The following is a 22,085-nucleotide window of genomic DNA, read 5'->3' as shown; positions in this document are numbered from 1 at the left end:
TCACCGAATCTGACTTGCCATGTGCTCTGGCTAAAGATGGATTTGATCTATTCATTCTTGTCAATTTAATGAAAATAACTAGAGTTTAATAGACTGTCTCTCTCTCTCTAGTTTATGAGATCCTTGAGAACAGCATTTCATATTCATTTCTTTATTCCTAGCACCTAGCATAATGTAGATGTTAAGTAAGCAATGTTTCCCCTGGTTGACAGTCATGATAAGCATAACCAAGTACTAGCTCAAAAACGAATCCATTGCACCCTTACTTTCCAAAAACATGTGAACAAACGCTTTGAAAAACTGGTAGTTTCTTATAAAGTTAAACATATTCTTATCTTGTGACCCAGCAATCTCACTTCTAGGTACACATAGCCAAGAGAAATAAAAACTATGTCCACACAAAGACATGTACATAAATGTTCACAGCAGCTTTCTTCATAGTAACCAAAAATGGAAAGTACCCACATGTTTATCACCAGGAGAATAAATAAACTAGCTGTGACATATTTACACAATGGAATGTTACTCAGCAAAAGAACAAACAACCAATCTACACAACAGCATGTATGAATCTCAAAAACATGTTTAGTGAAAGAATCCAGACACTAAAGGCCACATATTGTACAATTTCACATACATGAAACAAGCACAAATAATCTGCGGTGATGAAATTCAGAACTCTGGTTGCCCGTAGGGTAGAGATTGAGAGATTGACTAGGAAAGGGCATGAGGGAGCCCTCAGGGGTGTTGGAAAGGTTCTACATCTTGATGAGGGAGATGGTTACTACATGAATGGATAAATTTGTTAAAACTTATCAAATTTTACACGTAAGACCTATGCATTTCACTGTAGGTAAATTATTCCTTTATTTAGAGAAAAAGCTCATGATCTATTCTGATACTTGAAGGGATAGAAATAAAAACCAAGGTGTTATGAATTATAAAGCAATGAGAAGCATGGAGGCAGTACTTTTTTAAAGCTGCAGTTCACAGAACACCTACTCTGTGCCAGAAACTACACACCTATCTTCTCCAATCTTCATAATCTTCAAATTAGGTATTGTTATCCCCATTTTACAGATGAGCAATTTGGGTCTTAAAGAAGGTGAAATAGACTGCCTAGGCTACACAACTAGGGAGTGGCAGAGCTGGGATTTCAACCTAGGTCTTTCTGGCATTAACGTCTGTCCTACCTTCACCATCCCTTATTGACTACCCATTGGGTCTAATAGTCCCTTCTCCTCTATGGGCCTCAGTCTCTCCATCTATCTCCTAATTCCTAGGGGGCCTCAAGCCAGAACCCTAAATCAGACATCTAGTTTCCTTCAGATAACTCAGACAGCAACTCCCAACTCTGTCTGCTCCCTCAGGGCTTCTCCTTGAAGCCTCTGCCTGCTGCTGGAGGGGCCAGTGAGCAACTTTGGAGGACTCACCCTCTCATTTTCAGAATTTCCAGTGGCCACTGCTCAAGGTTCAGGCTTGACATAGCTTGCAATCTCTCTTTGCTAACTCCCCTTGAAGCCACAAGGGAAGGAGCTGGTAGGACCCTAAGGACATTAGGGCCCTGAAGCATGTGCCTAGTCTCCTTGGGTAGAATCCAGAGATGCCCCAGGCCAACTGGCTACAGTCAGGAAATATTAGAGATGGAGAAAGTCAGAGGTGGTGTTTCATCCCCTTCACCTTGGAGAGCTCAGTCCATGGGCAATTGGGCATCCTGAATAATAAATTCAGTATTCACTGAATAAGTACTACCTATGCCCTTCTTTTCCTCCCCAACCACACCGCGCACAATCAAAACGAAAGCCATAGGCTACTTCTCTGGATCGGCTCACAAGCAACTCCCTGGGCTGCACTTGGACCACAGTGGAGAGAAACTGTATTTGAGGAATATTAAAATTCTGAGAAGTGTCATTGGCTTAGTCCTATGAAGAACTGCATCTCACTCTACCTCTGGAGAAACATGAGGAGCTTCATCCTCAAATGAGCCCTCCTTAAGAGGTCTCTTCATTCATGAATTAATTGCTAGGGTGTGTCCTGCCTAGGAGAAAGAGATGCTGCAAAGCTGGATAGAAGGGGATGTCAGTGAGGCTAAAGAAAGGGTGGCTGTCTCCCAGAGAAGATGGTTCCATATCAGTGCCTGGCTTATAGCAAAAGCCTCTCGTAGTAGACAAAACCCCAAGGCCAAGTTTTACCAGTGGTACCGCCAGAACAGCATAATTACTAAACAACAGGCAGTTTGCAACTTCCCCATCTCACAAGATACAAAGACGGAAAGTGCTCCCTCAAATATTGCCAACATTTCTTAAAAAAAAAAAAGAAAACGAAAGAACAAAAGGATGAAAAACAAGAAAGAAAGAAAGAAAAAGAAAGAAAGAAAGAAAGAAAGAAAGAAAGAAAGAAAGAAAGAAAGAAAGAAAGAAAGAAAGAAAAAAAAAATATTTGAGCACAGAATCCCAAACCAGCATTTTGGCCAGAACTCTACCACAATCTGCCTGCATGGACGCACTTACCGCACTTCTCCAAAATGGTACCTAGCAGTCTGGGGTAGGGTGGGAAGTCAGAGGGGTTAGTTTGTCAAACCAATCACTTGGAACAAAATCCCCAAGGGGACCAGATTGTATCTCATTGAGCAACGTATTTGATGACTACCCCCATTTCTTCCCGGTTAAGTTTCTTTCCTTCTCCCCAGAAAAAATCCCCAGATTCTCTTACCTCTTAATTCTGGACCATCACCTGATTCTATGGCTGGGAAAAGATGGCCAGAGCTGCCTGGCTCACTTCAGAGCAGCTTAGTGCTTGCAGAAGCAGGAGCTGAGGATTTGTACCCCCACCTCCTTGTTACTTTCCGCCCCTCTAGCTGGGACTGTACAAGGCGTTTCCTGCTAGCTATCTATTAAGAATGCAGAAAATGTACTCCAACAAGTCAACCTGGTTGGGCACCTGCAGGAATGAGGAAAATGGTAGCTCTTTTTTTTTTTTTTCCATTTCTTTCTTTTTGCGTTAAAAAAAGCATTTTGTGAGATTGTCTCTTAAACTGGGAGGCCAATTGTTTGTCCAAAACCATACACAGAGTCAACAACAAATAAAACATCAGTTTTGGGGTTTAGATCAAGCTGATGTCACATCAGTCTCAGGAACTGAGAGTCAGTTTGGTTTATCTCTAGTTTTTCCCTCTCTCTCCATGGGAAGAAAAGGAGAGCTCAGACCCCTAGGAGTCTGGACTTGTCACAGGCTTCCATTGGCCAAAGAGGGAGAAAGGACTTCTCTCAATCTGCAATACGCAAAGCAATTCAGGGCAGGAGGTTTGGAGGAGGGGATCCCAATCCTCATTTAAAAAACCCCTCAATATTACCTCAGTAAGTGGCACCATTATTCAGGCCCCAAATACTGGAACCATTGTTTGCTCCTCTCTTTGTCTACTTCATCAATATTAATTCAACAAATATTTATTGAATGCCAACTGTGTGCCAGGCACTGTTCTGGGGGTTGTGTGCTATAGTGAACAAAACATACCAAATCCCTGTCCTCATGGAAGAAATACATACACATGTTATATGGTTGTGTATATATACACATATGTACATTATATCTACAATGCCAGATGGTGATAAGTACTATAAAGAGATATTAAGCAGGGTAGAAGAACAAGGAGTGGTAGGCTAGGTGCTAATTTATACAGGGTGGCCAAAAAAGGATTTTCTGATAAGGTGACACCTCAGCAGAACCCCGAGGGGGAAAAACCACATGGAGACCTGCTTTCCTGATACCTGAGGGAACATCAAATTCAAAAGGTGAGATAGTGCTTAATCTGTTCACAGAAAGGCAGGCCAGTGTGGCTAGAGGAGAGGGAGTGAGGGGAAAAGATGAGGACCAGGTCACATGGGATCTCATTGGCCACACTACAGCTTTTGGCTTTTCCTGTAAGTGAGAAGGAAACCCACCGGAGGGGTTGGAGGAACATATCCACATATCCTGAAAGTTCTACCTTCCAGATGCTTTCCAATCTGTGCTTTCTCACTACCTCTCCAACATTCACTGTAGTCCAAGCCCTCATCATTTTTCCCCAGGACCACCACCACCACAGCCTCCTAACTGGACTCCTGACTTCCACCTTTACCCCTTTCTAAACCATTCATCCCAAGACAACCATAGTGATCATTTTAGAACATGGAATGCAGTCACTCCTTGTTTAAAATATTATAATGAAAAAAGTTTATCTCATGGGGGTAGAGAATAGATACCAAACGCTGGGAAGGGTGTGTGGGTGGGAGCAGGGGGAAGAACAGAAGCTCTAAACTACAGTTAAATAGAAGGTATTCTTCTATATTCAAACAAACCTTCTACTGTTTGATAGCAGAATAGAGTGTCTATAGTTAGCAACAATGTATTATGTATTTCAAAATAGCTAGAAGACTTGAAATGTTCCCAACACCTAAATACTCAAGGTGGAGGCTGGGTGCAGTGGCTCCCGCCTATAATTCCAGCACTTTGGGAGGCTGAGGTGGGAGGATCGCATGAGCCCAGGAGTTTGAGACAAGCCTGGGCAACATGGCAAAACCTCATTTCTACAAATAATAAAAAAAAATTAGCTGGGTATGGTGGCACACGCCTGTGGTCCCAGCTATTGGGGAGGGTGAGGATCGCTTGAGTTCAGGTGGTCAAGGCTGCAGTGAGCCTAGATCATGCCACTGCACTCCAGCCTGGGTGACAGAGCAAGATCCTGTCTCAAACACACACACACACACACACACACACACACACACAAAACAAAACAAAGCAAACAAACAAAAATACTCAAGGTGATTGACATCCCAAATATCCTGACTTGATCATTATATAGTCTGTACATGTAGCAAAATATCACATATACGCCATAAATACATACAAATATTATGTATCAATTAGAAAAAGCTTCTAGTTGCTTCTCTTCCCACAGCATGGCCTACAAGGCCCTCCCTGACCCGGTCCCTGCCTCCATCTCTGTTCTTATCTCTTACCACTCTCCCCTTCACTCCACTCCCCTTCGCTGACTTCCTGGCTCCTCCTTGAACAGGCTAAACACCCTCTAGTCTTTACCCTCACAATTTGCTCTTCCCAGAATGCCCACCCCCCAGGCATCCCTGTGATGAGTTCTCTCACTCCATTCAAATCTGTGCTCAGTCACATCTTCCTTCTTTAATTATCCTTTCTTTTAAAACTTTTACTTTAGGTACATGTGCAGGTTTGTTGTATAGGTAAACTGTGTGTCATGGGGGTTTGGTGTACAGATTATTTCACCACCCAGGTAATCAGCAGAGTACCTGATAGGTAGTTTTTCTATCCTCTCCCTCCTTCCACCCTCAAGTAGGTCCTGGTGTCTGTTGTCCCCTTCTTTTTTTTTTTTTTTTTTTTTTTGAGACAGAGTCTTGCTCTGTCACCCAGGCTGGAGTGCAGTGGCAGGATCTCGGCACACTGCAACCTCCGCCTCCCAGGTTCAAGCGATTCCTCTGCCTCAGCCTCCTGAGTAGCTGGGACTACAGGTGTGTGCCACCACGCCCAGCTAATTTTTGTATTTTTAGTAGAGACAAGATTCCACCATATTGGCTAGGCTGGTCTCGAACTCCTGACCTCGTGATCTGCCTGCCTCGGCCTCCCAAAGTGCTGAGATTACAGGTGTGAGCCACCACGCCTGGCCTGTCGTCCCCTTCTTTGTGTCCATGTGTACTCAGTGTTTAGCTCCCCTTCTCTAACTATCCTATCCAAAGTAGCAGACTTTCAAAGTCTCTGGCCTGTTGCTCCACTTCGTGTTTCTTCATAGCACTTTTCACCTCTTGGTATCATATTACACATTTATTTGTTTACAGTTTGTCACCCTTTCCAAAATAATGCCTGGTAAGTAGTGAGGACTCAGTAAATATTTGTTGAATGGACACATGAGAAGTGGCAGTGGGAGAAAAATTATTCCAGTATTCACACAAGTAAATGTACAACTGCAATGGTGAGGACTCAATGCCTGGTAAAAGAAGAGCCTGTGATAAGGATCCCTGACTTCATCAGGGAAGACAGGGTACCCTCTCTGTGGAAGTAATGCTTGAGCTCAGATCTGATAAGATGAGGAGTTAGCCAAGCAAAGAGGGGAGGGAGGAGTGTAATGGGAGGGGCGTGGCAAACCCGAGTGACAGGAGCAGAGGAAGCTATGTGATGGGAGTGGAGGCAATGAGAGGGAACCAGTGGGAGAAGAGCTGGGAAGGCAGGCAGGAGCCAGAGCAAGCAGGGCTTTGCAGGCCATGTTGAAGAATTTTGCCTTATTCCTAATAATAATATGAAGCCTTTAAAGGGATTTAAAGATATATGTGCTGAGGAGTGTGGGGAAGCGGTGGGAGTGGGAATGAAATAATCAGATGTGCATTTTGAAAAACACCAGTCTGGCTGCAGCGGGGAGAAAAGATTGAAGGAGTCAGTGAATGTGAGTAGGCCAGTTGGAGAACTGTTCTCATTGTTTAGGGAAGAGATGACGGTAGCTGCATCTGGAGGTTGGGGAAAAGGAGTTGGAAGTAGGGAGAAGTGGATGGATTCAAGAGACATTTAGAAAATAAAATTGGCTGGATGCAGTGGCTCACACCTGTAATCCCAGCACTTTGGGAGGCCAAGGCAGGAGAATGGCTTCAGATAAGGAGTTTGAGACCAGCCTGGGCAGCATAGTGAGATCTCAATCTCTACAAAATATAAAATTAAAAAATTAGCTGAGCGTGGTGGCTCATGCCTGTAATCCCAGCTACTCGGGAGACTGAGGTGGGAGGATTGCTTGAGCCCAGGAGTTTGAGGCTGTAGTGAGCCATGATCACGCCACTGCACTCTAGCTTGGGTGACAAAGTCATACCCTATCTCAAAAAAAGAAAAGAAAAGAAAGAAAGAAAAGAGAGAGGGAGAGAGGGAGGGAGGGAGGGAGGAAGGAAGGAAGGAAGAAAGGAAGGAAGGAAAAAGAAAAGAAAAGAATAAAAGAAAAGAGAAAATGGACACATTTGGTACTGAATTTGACATAAGGAAGGAGGGGTATCAGGATAATCCCTAGGTTTGGGGCTTACATAAGTTGACTGATGAGTGTGCCTTTCACGGAGATATGAAACACTGGAAGAGCGTCATGTTTAGGAGAGGGAATAAAGACTTCCATTTTGAGCATGGTGATTTTGAGTGATAACAGAAGTCAGTTATTCAGGAGAGGGATCTGAGTTAGAGATATACATTTTGGGGCCAGCCGTATATAGATGGCTGTTAAAGCCTTGGGCTATAACTTACCCAGAGAGAGCAGACAGTGAAACATAAACAGGGATAAGACCAAGCTTTGTGTAACTCTAACATTTACTGGCCACATGGAAGTGATGAGCCAGCAAACATTACTGATAAAGAATGGGCAAGGAGGTAGGAAGAAAACCAGAGGGAGGCTAGAATCCTAAAGCCGAAAGAAGAATGTATTTGAAGATGGAGGAACTGATCACCTGTACCAAATGCTCCTGAGAAGTAGAACAGTCTAATAAAAATGTCTGTTGGATTTAGCAGCATGGAAGTCATAAGTGACCTTAGTGAGAAGTCTTTGCTGGAGTGTTGAGGCCAAAGGCAGATTCAAGTGGGATGAGAGAAGTGGAGAGGAAGAGCTGGTACTGACAATATGGAGAGTACTTTGCAGGAGTTTGGAGGTGGAAGAGTGGAGAGACAGAAGAGAATCTGGGGATGGGATTAGGGGGTGCTAAATGAGTTTTTTGTTTCTTTTTCTTAAAGGGATAGGCATTGGCATCATTAAAGGCCAATGGAAAGGATCCAGCTGAGAGCAAGAGGTTGAATATACCACAGAAATAAGGTGTTATTAATAATATAAAATTCTGGAAAAAGCAGGTGGAGAGGATGGGATCATAGTTCAGGTGGAAGGATTGGCTTTCAATAGAAGGAAGCACTGTTCTAAGAGGAGGAAAGACATAGGACGCACACAGATATAATGGAGTTTCTAATCTTGGTACGAGTGTTAGCCATTATTATTTACTTATTTTTAGTGGTAGGGAAATTGCACTAGGAGGCAAGTGATCTTGACTCTAGTCTGGGATCTTTTCCTAAATAGATTTTCAACCTTGGGGAAGTTATTTCTCATTCCTTTGCCCATTTTTTTAAGTGAGGGTGCTCTGTTAGATGATCTCTAAGGTTTCTTACAGCTACTGTAAGTAAATCAAGAGAGGGTAAAGTCCAAAATGTTGGAAAACTAACTTAGAATGTTCATTTCATTATGTTTTCAAATACAAGTGCTTGCTTCCAGTTTAAGGAGATAAATGAAGCCATTGTATTTAATCTCATGTTCGTTCCAAAATCTCACTAAAATGCCAAAATAAATATAAAAATAAAAAGAAAATAATCTAGAGCAGTGCTGGAAAGCCAGAAAAGGTATCACCAGCAGACCAGAAAAATACAATGGGCTAGGTACTACACTAAGCAATTGACATGTATTAAAGCATTTAAATAGTTCTATAAGGCAGGTACTATTATTATCTCATTTTTAAAAATTGAGTAAACAGAGCCACAGAGAAGTTACATAGCTTGTCCAAGCCAGGCAGTCTGGCCTCTAGGGTCTGCGCTATGTTATGTGACCTCACTGAAATAGTAGGAAATGTCTGAAAATTATAATGTGGAACCCATGCCCTGCTAACATAGAAATAGGAGAAGCATATTGGAGAAATGATCATGTATCTTCCAAATGAAGCACCAGAAAAAGCTCAGAGTTAGCAGGGGCTAGAAGCTAGAGTGAGTCATGGAGCAGAAAGCAGAGAAGTGAGTCGAAGGTCTGCCAAAGCTCCTGGGCCATGTTCCAACTCTGTGCACAGTGTCTTGCTGTAGTATTCACTCCTGGCTATAGCCAGTGAGAATAGCTTTCTAAATAAAGCTCTTCTTTTGCATAGAGAGGGAGCCTAGCATGGACTTTGTGGTTGGAGAGTGAAGTGGAACTGCCCAGGTAATTTAGAGGCCATCATAAGGATATGGAGACAAAAGCCATCTAGGTCCAGCAGTTAAGTCCTATAAAGCAGTATATATCCAATAAGATGCTTTCCCAATCTCTAAGCTACTAGCTACCCAAACTGCAACCCAAATATGCCTATCCACATTTCATAAATAGGAGCCCTCCTGTTGGCTCACCCCCAACCATTCACCTGCACAACTCTGTCACATTCAGAGAGGAGGCCTGTCAGGTGAATGGTAACCTCCATAACTGCTGAGGACCCCAAACCAGTTACCAAAATATAGCAATCTAGACCTCTGTATCAATGGCCAGTCACCAGACATTTAAGAAAAACCGACAGCATGATACAGAAACACTAAGATGACAAGGCAAAACAGTGGACTTCTGAGGGAAAAGTGAATGTGGAACACAGAAGCAAATATGCTTGAAAAATCCTAACTAGCATCTTGAGAGATGTCAAAGATAATATTGCATTCATAGGGCAAAATTGGTGTGCTATGAAAAAGAAGTAATCAGAGAATAAGACAGAGTTCTTACAAATTGAAAACATAATTGCTGAAATAAAGTAACTCAATAAAATAGATAAATAGCAATGGAAACAACTTGAAAACTGTCAGCAGTTTGGAAGACCAAGTCATGGAAGATCAGTGGAACAGACTATAGAGTACAAGTATATATGGGAATTTCATATTTTTAGAGGTTTCAAATTACCAATAAACAGACGGATTAATCAACTGATAATATCGAGACAACTGGCTATTCACTGGGGAAAAGCATCAAGTTTAAGGCCTATCTTAAAACTCGATTATCCCCTTTCTCTCTTCCCTCAATTTTTCCATCTCTGTTGGATCATTCCCATCTTCATTCAAATATGCCCATGTATCTCCCACTTCTTATACCCCTCCCACATCTCTATTTTCATTTTTCTGATCCCCTTTGTAGCAAAACTTCTTGAACTTGTCCATGGTTGGTCACTATCTCTACTTCTCACTTCCATTCGCTCCTAAACCCACTCCATTAAACTTCCATTTTCCAATGTATCTACTTTTGTCAAAGTCACCAATCATCTCACTGTTACTAAATCCATTCCTACTTCTTTGTCTTTATCCTATTCAGTCTCTTAGAGGCATTCAAGAGTTGATCACTTCCTTTCTTCTTCAAACATTCTCTTATTCACTTTATGGCACCACCTTATACTGTTTTTCTCTGACCTCACTAGCTCTTTCTTCTCAGTCTCCTTTGTTCAAACCCTAAATCTCAGATTACCTCAGGGATTGATTGGTTCTGGGATCTCTCCTCTGATTCTGTAATCTCTCTTTTGACAATCCCAGCCCAAAGTTTTAAGTATGTTCTATGTAACTATGGCTCACAAATTTACATCTCCAGCCCAGACGCCTCTAATAGGCATCTCAAACTTTTTTTTTTTTTAGACGGAGTTTCGCTCTTTTTGCCCAGGCTGGAGTGCAATGGCGCGATCTCAGCTCATTGCAACCTCTGCCTCCCAGGTTCAAGCAATTCTCCTGCATCAGCCTCCCGAGTAGCTGGGATTACAGGCATGTGCCACCATGCACGGCTAATTTTGTATTTTTAGTAGAGACGGGGTTTCTCCACGTTGGTCAGGCTGGTCTCGAACTCCCGACCTTAGGTGATCCGCCCGCCTTGGCCTCCCAAAGTGCTGGGATTACAGGCGTGAGCCACTGTGCCCAGCCCAGGCATCTCAAATTTAATATGTCTAAAACTGAGCTCTTAATTCTCCGCACCCAAATTTGTTTCTCATACTTCACATGAAAGGAAATACCATAAGGTTAAAGATGAAAACATAAAAAATTAAACTATTAAACTGCTAAAATAATATATAGAAACGTATATATGGGAAATATATTACAATAAATGTAAATATTGAAGTGGGGAAGGTCTTTCCAACTCTGACATGAAGCTCAGGAGTCATAAAGAGATTTACCAGTTGACACAAGGTGAGCTTCTGTGTACCTAAAACCAATATAAAGTTACAAGACAAAGAGCAGACTGAGAGAATCTACTTGCAGTATCTATCCATATGGTTTCTATCCATAATATAAAAAACTTCTATGAATCATTAAAAAATGCAAATAAGCCAACAGGAAACTGAGCAAAAGATATGAACAACCAAATCAAAAAGGAAGAAATAGAGAGTCAACAAACATTTAAAACAATACTTAACTACTTATCAGGAAAGTATAAATTAAAATAAGATACCATTTTCAACTATTAGATTGGCAAAAGCTTGGAAGGTCAGTAATACCTAGTATTAACAAAAATACGGGAATAGAACACTCTCATACACTTGTGAGTGTAAATTAATTCAACATTTCTGGGGGGCAATTTGGCAAAATCTATCAAAATTTAAAATAATTTAAAATTTGTTTACATAAATTTTACATAAATACATAAATTTTGATTTATGATGTGGCAAACCCACTTTATGAAATCTATTTTAAAAAGATACCATTTCTTTAAATATATTAAAAGATATTTTAAGAGAAACTTGCATTTAATAAGAAAATTCTGATTTGTAATAAGATAACTGCAAGTCAACTAGGATGTTTCAGCATGAACAGTGTTCATCTGTGCAAACCTCCAAAGACACTAATAATGCTATTGGTCTTTGCTTAATTTAAAAACTAAACTAAACCAAACAAAAGAATATCAGTCTATAGCAAGGGACAGTAAAACTGTGTCTTCATAGGATGGGTAGACTCTTAAGCTATTAAATAAGCAAAGGTTTTCTGGAATAAGAGGAAGGGAACAGTGGTTATTTTTCTGAAATGTTTATTAATCATCTATTATATTTTATGGTAGGAAATGAAACACATGTGTCCCCCTTTCTTTCTTTCTTTCTTTCTTTCTTTCTTTCTTTCTTTCTTTCTTTCTTTCTTTTTTTTTTTTTTGAGACGGAGTCTCACCCTGTTGCCCAGGCTCAAGTGCAGTGGCGTGATCTCGGCTCACTGCAAGCTCAGCCTCCCGGGTTCATGCCATTCTCCTGCCTCAGCCTCCCGAGTAGCATCGGGACTCCAGGCGCCCACCACCACGCCCAGCTAATTTTTTTGTATTTTTAATAGAGACGGGGTTTCACTGTGTTAGCAAGGATGGTCTGGATCTCCTGACCTCCTGATCCACCCGCCTCGGCCTCCCAAAGTGCTGGGATTGCAGGCATGAGCCACTGTGCCCAGCTGTCCCCCCTTCTTTCCTCCTTTATAAATCAATTGAGATTCACAGAATCTAAATTTGCAGCACAGAAATAGCCGAGCATCATCCAAATCTTTTTACATCATAGTTAATTGGTAAAACTAACATCTCCATTAAGACTGCATTACTTAAAATCAGTATTTCATAATCTTCACTTCTCACAATAATGGGCAAATACCAAGCTGCACACTCAAGAGAGATTAAGGCAAATCTTAGGTTAAGAACACCTGAGCATTGATGATTAAAGAGTAGACAATTTCAGTTATGTAAGATAAATAAGTTTTGGAGATCTATTATATAGCATAGTGCCCATAGCTAATGATACTGTATTGTATACTTAAAATCTGCTAAAAGGGTAGATCTTTTTTTAAAGTTGCAGTTTTGAGTTTTATTTAAAGAGGATATTTATAATCCTGAGTTGGTAATGGCTAGGAGAAGAAGACGGAGTCTTCTGAAGTTTTGTTTCATTTTCATTTTCTAATTTAGAACATCAAATCTATTAGTTCCTTGTTTAGGGAGGACATCTCCCTTTAGTTTTTGGTATTGAGAGGTTGGTGTGGCTCTTCATGATGTCTTGAAAGTCATAGGCTATCTCTGTTAAAATAAGATTTTTTTAAAAAGGTGTACAACTTGGTGTTTTGTTGTTGTTGTTGTTTGTTTTGTTTTGTTTTGTTTTTTTGCTTTTTTTTTGAGATGAAGTCTCGCTCTTGTCCCCCAGTCTGGAGTGCAATGGCGTGATCTCGGCTCACTGCAATCTCTGCCTCCCAGGTTCAAGCAATTCTCCTGCCTCAGCCTCCCGAGTAGCTGGGATTACAGGTGCGTACCACCACGCCCAGCTAATTTTTTGTATTTTAAGTAGAGACGGGATTTCACCATGTGGGCCAGGCTGGTCTCGAACTCCTGACCTCAAGTGATCCGCCTGCCTCAGCCTCAGAAAGTGCTGGGATTACAAGCGTGAGCCACCACGCCCGGCCAACAACTTGGTGTTTTGATATAGGTAGACATGATCACCACAATCAAACTAATTAACATATCTATTAACATCCACACAGTTACCTGTGAGTGTGTGCTGAGAAAATTTAGCTCATGTTCTATCCGCTAAGAGAGTAGATGTTAAGTGTTCCTACAACAAATAATAATAATAAAAGGGACAAGAGGAAATTTTGGGAGGTGATGGTTGGTAGCACAGCAGATGTGTTCGTTAGTTTTGCTAACAATCAACGTTGATCGCCACATGATCAACTTAGCTTAAGCTGCCACCAAAGTGAACAAATAAGAGCCTTCTCTCCTCCTGTTCTTGGCTTGTCCAACATATATGCATCTTTGCAGCTCACTTGCCTTTCTTATGAAGCTTTTCCTCACTTCCCCCATCAAGAAGGGATCAGTCCCTTCTTTGTGCCAGTGGCTCTTAAAGTGTGGTCTCTGGCCCTGCAGCAGCAGCACCACCTGGAAGCTTGTGAGAAATACAGATTCTCGGGCCCCACCTCAAACCTACTAAGTCAAAACTTCTGGGGGTGAGCCCAGTGTTTTAACAGCCCCTTGGATTTTGCATGCTAAAGTTTAGGAAGCACTGACCTAAGGGTACTTCACTTTACCAGAGCCTCTGAATCTCTGGGTACAAGTGAGGTCACCTCTATATCAGTGTGCAAATTCCACTAGATCCCTTAATCACCTACATTTGTAAGACTTCCAAATCCTTTCAAGGTCTATTTTCTTCCTGAAAAGTATTTTTACAAGTCCCTGGGGTGTGTTCACACATGCTCCTGAATTGATGAGGGTTGCTGCTCACCTCTGCTGTGCCTAGTCTCCACTGCTGTTCAACAGGTGACTTAAGCAGATAGTTCTGCACGAATCCCCTTAAAACTTAGTCCAGTTTTGCAACTGAACAGAAGTACAAAATGTGTGATGGCTTGATGGAGTGAGATGCAGAAACTGCTGGACACAATGCAAGGCTAAACATGACGTTAGCCACCCTATTAGTTGCATTGATCAGTTGAATTGCCCAACCAAAAGCAACTTGGTTGCATCTCTCCAGTGGAAACAGTCTACTCCAGGGCTCCAACCCTGTTATCGTCCTCTCTTCTCTTGCACAGCCCTTTCTCTATTCTGCAGTATCCCATCATTATGCAACTGGATTCAATAATAAATACCCATTTTTAAAAAAACCCTTCCCATAACCTTACATTCTCTTCCAGAATCTGCCCTATTCTCTATTCTCTTTCACAACAAAACTCCTCAAAATAGGTGCCCATGGTTGCTGCCTCTACATCCTTGCCTCCCATTCTCTTCTCCACTCCCTCCATTTGGGTTGAATCCCCAGCACTCTGCTGAAATGACTTTTTTTTTTTTTTTTTTTGAGACAGAATCACTCCGACACCTAGGATGGAGTGCAGTGGTGCAATCTTGGCTCACTGCAACCTTTGCCTCCCAGGTTCAAGTGATTCTCCTGCCTCAGCCTCCCGAGTAGCTGGGATTACAGGCACACGCCACCACACTCGGCTAGTTTTTTGTATTTTTAGTGGAGACTGGGTTTCACCATGTTAACCAGGCTGGTCTTGAACTCCTGACCTCAAGTGATCCGCTCGCCTTGCCCTCCAAAGTGCTGGGATTACAAGCATGAGCCACCACGCTTGATCTGAAATGACTTTTAACAAAGATCACCAACAACCTCCCACTTGACAAAGGCAATGGCCAGCTTTCTGTCCTCAGTCTCACCTTCTAGCAGCATTTGGCACAGCTGACCCTTCCTTTTTTTTTTTTTTTTTTTGACCATTCCTTCTTGAAATATTTTCTTCTCTAGCCTTCCAGAAACTCACCCTCTCATCTTTTTCTCCGGCATCACTGAGCACTCCTTCTCGATCTCTTTTTCTGGCCCCTTCTCCTGTGTCTCACCTCCAAATGCTCAAGTGTGGGAGGGGTGGTCTGGTCCTCTCCTCTTCTCTCTCTATATTCTCTCCCGAGGACAGCTCCTCAGTCCCTTGCTTTAAATATGAGCAACATGCTAATGTCACCAAGTTTATATCTCCAGCTCTGACTTCATCCTTGAGCTTTAGACTTGTATGTCTGATTGCCTATTTGGCATCTCCCTTAGATGTCATATAGATATCCCAAACTTCACATAGCCAAGACAGAAGCCTTCAGCTGCTCCACTCCTCAAACCTATTCCTTCCCCAGTCTTCCCTACCACAGTTACTAAAACCACCCGTCAGTCACTCAGTTACCTGGGATAAAATCCTGGAAAGTCATTCTTGATCTCTTACCCTTAATCTTTTCCCTTAATCTGTCTCCCTTAATTTCTACTTTAACTCCATTAGCACATACTATCACCGCTACCTCCAAAATATATCCAGAATGAATACAGACATTTCTCACCATCTCCACTATTTGCTTTGCCTAACCATCTATTAACCATCACCTCTCAACTGGACTACTGCAGCAACCCCTTGCGGCCACCTTTTCCCACTAGCCATTCACTGTTTGTCCTCCTCTCAGCGGTCAGAATGATCTTTCTGAAACACGAATTAGATCATATCACTCTGCTTAACAGGTCCAAAGGCTTTCTTTTTACTTAATAAGCATTAGGGAAATAATATTGGTATAACATAGAAAGCGTTGGTTTACACATCATTTTTCTAGCACGTTAACATTTTGAGATGATCTGTGGCAAACTTTCACACCATTAAAAAGAAGGTCTTAGTAATATATGGAGACCTTGAGCAGAAAGCAGGAAATTTACAAAGAGATCTTTCTTTAGTACTAGTGTGGCTAATTCCATGGTATAAGTATTGGCTATAGTTTTTTCTATGTTAAGCTATCTGACAAGGCTGCGAGTATAGATGAAGATGCTGCAAAGCCATAAATGTTAAATGATGTTAACATTTAAAACTCCTTGTTAAACCATGAACAATGAAAAAGGCGATGTCCTAGATCACTTTCTTAACTTTGATGAAAATGGTCTCTATTAGAAGTGAATGTCCTCTAGGACTCACATCTTGGAGGAGGAAGCTGACCCAGAGTTTAAGTCTGTGATGCGTTAACTGGCTGAGATGTGGGGTGCAAACGTCATCAGACAGAAAACTTCATTTTTACAATTATTGCAATTGTTATTGCTCTTCTTAATGCTCTATTACAAATTTCCATGGGTTTTGAGGGTTTGCCCTAAGCCTACATTTCCCATAAGCCCTATTATTTTTAGCACACACTTTTGCATACTATAAAGTTTTTCAGAGGTATCATTATAATGGAAACGTCTGTACTTATTGTAAAATCCAAACTTCTTAACATCCTCATCCCTTCATGTTATATCTACTTCCAAAATATGTCCTGAATCCAATCCCTTCTCTCTACTTCCATAGCTACCACCTTCATTGAAACCACCATCTTTGCTTGCCTGGACTTCTGAAATAGCCTCCTTTCTAATCTCCTTCTTCTAGTTCATTCTCCACACAGCAGTTAAAAAGATCCCTTTAAAACATACATCAGATTGCATCACTGCTTTGTTTAAAAATAGACCCTCTGTTGGCTTTCCATTACACTCCGAATAAAAACCATCCTCTTTCTATGACTTTCAAGTCCCTCTTCTTCCCAGTCTGGCCTGCATTACCTCTTAAACCTCATCTTCCACTGCTCTATCCATCACTCACTCTGCTCTAGCCACACTGGCCTGTTTTGGATCTTGGATACACCAAGCTTCTTCCTGCCTCAGTGTCTTTTCATTTGCTTTCTCTGCCTAGAATCATTTTCCCCCAGCTCTTCACCAGGTAAGTTCTTTCTCATCATTTGGGTATTGGCTTAAATGTCACCTCCTCAGCAACCTTCACTCTATCTCCCCAGCTTAAGAATTTTCTCCCCACAAGTTGTCTCTATTGCATCATTCTGATTGAATTTGTTCCCAGCATTTACCATCTGAATTTATCGTTTTAAAAATATATGCATATTGTCTATCTTTTCTCAATTCCCCCTTATTGATTCTTGTATGCCCAGACCTAGAACAATGCCTGGCTCACAGCCTGTATTCATTGTATCAACGAACAGTCTAACTAGCACTTCTGAAAGTTTCATAAGCAAACTCCCAAAAACTCAGATATAAACAGGCTACAGTTCTAAGATTCGCAGGTCTGTTCTTGTACTCCACGGATGTTCATGCGCACTCCCAGTCATTCGTTGGAAGTGGCTTGTTGACTTCACCATTGTTCTTGTCATCATTCTTGGTGATTTCAATATCAAGTGGAATGGAGAATGAAGCTCAGTACCTTGGTCTGAGAACACCAAGTTTGTAGCAGAAATACTGGTAAATAAATAAGTGAAATATAGTCTTATTGCCAATTGGCCCAACTCCCTACTCTCCTGCAGTAATAAAACATTTGCATTTGAATTGAGCTCCTATTTCTTCATTTTAATCAAACGTGTAGATACTTTTCTAATAATTAGAGATAATAAATGTTGCCAGGGTGAAAGGGATCTAAACAAGTTTGTAAATAACATGATTTTGGTAAAATTTCTTGTCGTCTACAGAGCAGACAGAGAGAATAAAATGGCAGGGAAGAAGAGTGTGGGGAAATCAGAGAATCAAATCACGTTGGAAATCAAACCAAGGGGTTTTCCGAAAGAAATTTCACATAGTTCATTTAAGAAAGACATTTTTACATCTAGTAAGAGAAATAAGGAATTCCATAAGCTCGCCACTGAGAAGCCCTAGTAATTAGCTATCCAAAAGCTTAATACATCTTGCCAAGAAATTTTGCTATTATTCAAATCCAGTTCCCTATGAAGAATAAAACTGTAATAATATAATTTTTTGTCCTCAGTGACTAACTCTACTTGTGAGCCTTGTGTTTTCAAAATCTTATCTCATTGGTTTTATGTTAGAAATAACTGTTATTGTTCCCTTTTCCTTGACCTACTCAAAGTCCTTCACATTCTTCTAAAAACGTGGAGCTCCTAAAAGAATACAACACATTCATGATGATTATTCTCAACCTTTTAAAAAAAAATGGTTGTCGATTATGTGCCAGTCACTATTCCAGGCACCGGAGTTACAGCAGAGACTGGGACAAAGCCCTGCTGTTTGAACTGGCATGCCGCTAAGGTGGTGGAAGGAAGAGCAAGAGGAAGACAAGTAAACAAACAAGATAACCTGAGAGTGTAATAATTACTCTGAGAATGTTCATCAGTAATAGCATCAAGGGAGATTTGGGTGGGGAGGAGTGATGGGTTACCATAGTGAGGATTTCTAAGTAATAATTCAGCAGTCTGAAAGATGAGAAAGGTCCAGCTTGGCTGGGTAAAGAGCATCCCAGGTGGAGGTATGTGCAAAGGTCCTGAGGTAGGCATGAGAGACTGAAATAATGCCTGTGTGACTGAAGAGTGGTGGACTAGGCAAAGTTTTGAGATGAGTCTGGAGAGGCTAGCAGGGCCAAAATCATTCAAGGCCTTGTTGCCTGGCCATAGGAGGGAGTTTGGATTTCAAGTACTATTAAAGCATTGTAATAGAAAAACATCAGGGCATTTGGGGCAGTGATTTTTTAAAATCTCCCTGGCTGTTGTATAAATTATTTGGGAGAGGACAAGAGAACAAATGGGGAGTCCATCTTGGAGGCTTTTTTAGGCAAGCAGGTGAGAGATGATGGTGGTTCGTCCTAATGTGGTGGGAGTAGAGATGGGAAGTATTCAGATGTGGGATATATTTGGAGTTTGAGCCAACAGGAAATGAATGTGGGGTGGGGGAGGTGAAAGAGAGAAAAAAATCTAAGATGATGCCTAGATTTCTGGTTTGAAGAGTTGGGCTGCTGAGGTGGAAAGACTAGAGGAAGAATAGAATCAATTACCTTGATATTGAAATCAACAAGAATAATGACAAGGTGGTAGTGACATAAATGAACCTCGTCAAATGAATGTGTAAGTCTATCCATGGGATAAATTAATGCATTTAACAAATATTTATTGAGCCCCTACTATGTGCCAGGCACTGTGCTAGGCTATAGAAGCACTATTGCTGGATTGATGGCTTTTGTTTTTTGGGGTTTTTTTTTGGGGGGGGTGGCTGTCTTGTCTCAATCTAGACATTACAACTGCCATTTGAGGAGGGCCCACGTCTTCTTCACTGCCCCATTTCATCTAGCATATTATTGGGTACATACTAGCCAAATATATAATTTGCTAATTGAACCACATTAAATAGATACTATAGTAAGTGTAAATATGCTAAATCAATAGCCTAACACTACTAGTATTTCAATATGATAATCAATATATTCCCAGTGAAATGTGACATTAAAAGCATCCAAGTGCTGTACACATTTTTATTAACTTATTCTCTAATTTCTTAAGAATCACCTAAAAAAACAAAGTTTATGCTGTTTATTTAAAAGGTATTATAAAAATAAGAAAAAAGAAAGAAGGGGTCAAGATAATCACATTTTCAAACTTTAAAGTCAGACACATAGTTGAGTCTAGAAATGTTTACATGAATATGTTGCAGGTTTACATTATTTAAGCCTAATTTCTATTATAAACCTGGAAAAAGGCAAATCAAAAGGTTTTTTATTCTTAGAGCTTGACTCTTCTAATATTGTCACTGCTATTTAACATTAAGAAGTGGTGCAAAAAGTAGAACACTGGAAGCAAAAAAGCCACCTTTGTGCTCCACTGCTGGCCTAGCTTTCTTTAGCCTCGGACAACCAGCGCATCTTAATAGCACAGCCTTGAAGCTTCACAGATAGCTCAAATTTATGTTTATAAGCCAACCTGTTTGTGATATTTGAGTGTAACGCATCTGGCATACCATAAGAGCAGTATCTTCTTGGTTTTGAATGGAAAGTAAAACAGACCTGTGGGGCTCTGAATAGCTAAAAGTCAACTTTATACTATGAAGTCTTTTTCTCAAGCAATCGTCCCCTGTAATAAGTGGCATCCAAGAATTTAGGCTATCTGCAGTATCAATTTGTGATTTTAGAAGGGAATAATTTTAACATTGTTTTCTTCCATCAGGGAAGTACTAGGAAGACATACACAAAGCCCATCATGTAAATGAGGTGTGATAAGAGGTAAAAATCATTTGAGTAAACTCATTTTAAATGAAGTTACCATCCAAAGAAAGGCATATAGCTTGTATCTGAAAGAGACTCAATAAGGAAAAATCTATAAGAAAACTGACACATATTCACAAAGGGCAAATTTGTAAGCCTTCTACTGTTCTCCAGGCCATGGCTTTGTTCAAACTAATTAAGAGCACTTCTCTGCATTATGTAGAAATATTTGGTTTACTTTTCAAAAAATCACTCACATGATTGAGAAAGGCATAATCAGAATATTAGCTAATCCCTACCTTCCTGCCAAGCCTCAGAAATGACCAAATAATTTACATCAGGAAAATAGATTATACTCTGAAAAGGAAGAGGTAGTGGCTTCCAAATGAACTGGATTTGGCTCCTCAGGACTTCACAAAGAGCCCAGAGCTATTACTACTTGAGAAGGAAGGGAAACAGATACTTGAGTTACTCCAATTTTGCCCTTATTTCTTTTGTAGAAAGCAGTAATAATTTCAGTATTTCATTAATATTGCAAAGACCAGAAATAGTTTTTCCTAACATGAAGTTTCATGTCTGTTCTTGTACAAGGTACTTGTGGACTCAGACAGCAGGGCATTCAAACCATTCAAGGTTATGCCTGAAGCCACTTCTGGTTTATACATTTAGGACTGAATGCACTAATATTTTGTGTAAATTATAGCTGTAAGGAGAATTAAACTCAGTAGTTGTTAGGTGATAGTGGAACATTGCTGGGCTTAAAATCCACCCTGCCCCCATTTTCTTTTGATAATAGGATGTATTCTTGCCTCACATTAAATTCAGTTTTCAGGACTAATAAAAATCTGATTACTCAGTAAACAGGTAGCTAGCTATCTGTGCTTTATGACTCTAATTTCTGTTGTTTATATCACCTCATAAATTATTTCCATTTTACAGCTGTTTGTGATTTTCACTTCCAGTGTGTTTATATGAAAAGAACCTGAGTATGTGATATCAACCAAATTGAAGTCAAAATATTCGGGACAGTATCGCATAACTGAAATCCACTAACACACACTTGTGAACACACACACATACAAACATACACACTTGAGTTCACACAGAAGACGGTTAACCCGCCAGGGGTGGCAATGACTTTAGACAAAACCCACCAAATAGTGAAAGTTCACTCTATTTTTTTTTTTTTTTAGAAAACAAAAATGGAACATTTATTCGCAACTCAAATACTACACATATAGGGTAAGATATTTACTCTATTTTTAATGTATTTCCTGTCCCAAAATTGTGGCAGGGAGTCTTTACTAAGCAACAGTTAGTATCTAAAACAGACTAGATGCATAGTATATTGAGAGATTCTGGATTTTCAAAATTATAAATTTTAATGTAAAGAATGAAACAAATTCTCCTAATGGTCTCAGAGCTAATTTACGTTGTAGAGTTATGCATCCTAACTGCTGTGTATGGAAGGTAAAGCATTCTTTTCCTTTCATTTAGAAAACTAATTTTCCAATAAATTCAAGTTTAAATGCTTCTGGCTTATCTTTAAGGGAAACACTATTTTGGTTTGCAATTTTTCTATACTTAACTTTCTTCACCTCGTTTACTGACTTATCCCTGGTGAAAATCCTGAAGATTTTATGAAATCCCAGACATCAAGTAAAAAATTCTCAAAATAAAAACAGACTTGAAGTATAGGAACTCTTCTCTATCTAGAGGGTTACACTTACATATACTGTAATGAAAGAGCACCAATGCAGTTTATTTTAATGCTCCTAATTTCTGAGAATAGCTTCTTAATGCTATATCAGAAGTAAATTCATCACTACTGAATTTGGAAAGCATAATCAAGAAAG

At 40.4% G+C, this 22,085-nt stretch overlaps 1 protein-coding gene across 2 annotated transcripts in view; it reads right to left on the bottom strand.

Annotated features, from left to right (window-relative positions):
- Positions 1–2,857, bottom strand: part of VGLL1 (vestigial like family member 1) — a 35,134-nt gene extending 32,277 nt beyond the window's left edge. Inside the window, exon 1 of one of the 2 annotated variants that reach the window (XM_003272573.2) lies at positions 2,713–2,857. The gene's annotated coding sequence lies outside the window, so the exon portion shown is untranslated. The remainder of the gene's footprint in view (positions 1–2,712) is intronic. The other variant, XM_012498711.2, reaches the window with a different exon arrangement.
- Positions 2,858–22,085: the final 19,228 nt, after the last annotated feature.

The sequence above is a fragment of the Nomascus leucogenys genome, chromosome X, assembly GCF_006542625.1.
Source record: "Nomascus leucogenys isolate Asia chromosome X, Asia_NLE_v1, whole genome shotgun sequence".
Classification (NCBI taxonomy): Eukaryota; Metazoa; Chordata; class Mammalia; order Primates; family Hylobatidae; genus Nomascus; species Nomascus leucogenys.
The sequence above is the reverse complement of the archived record's forward strand: the minus strand, read 5'-3'. Positions and strand labels throughout refer to the sequence as shown.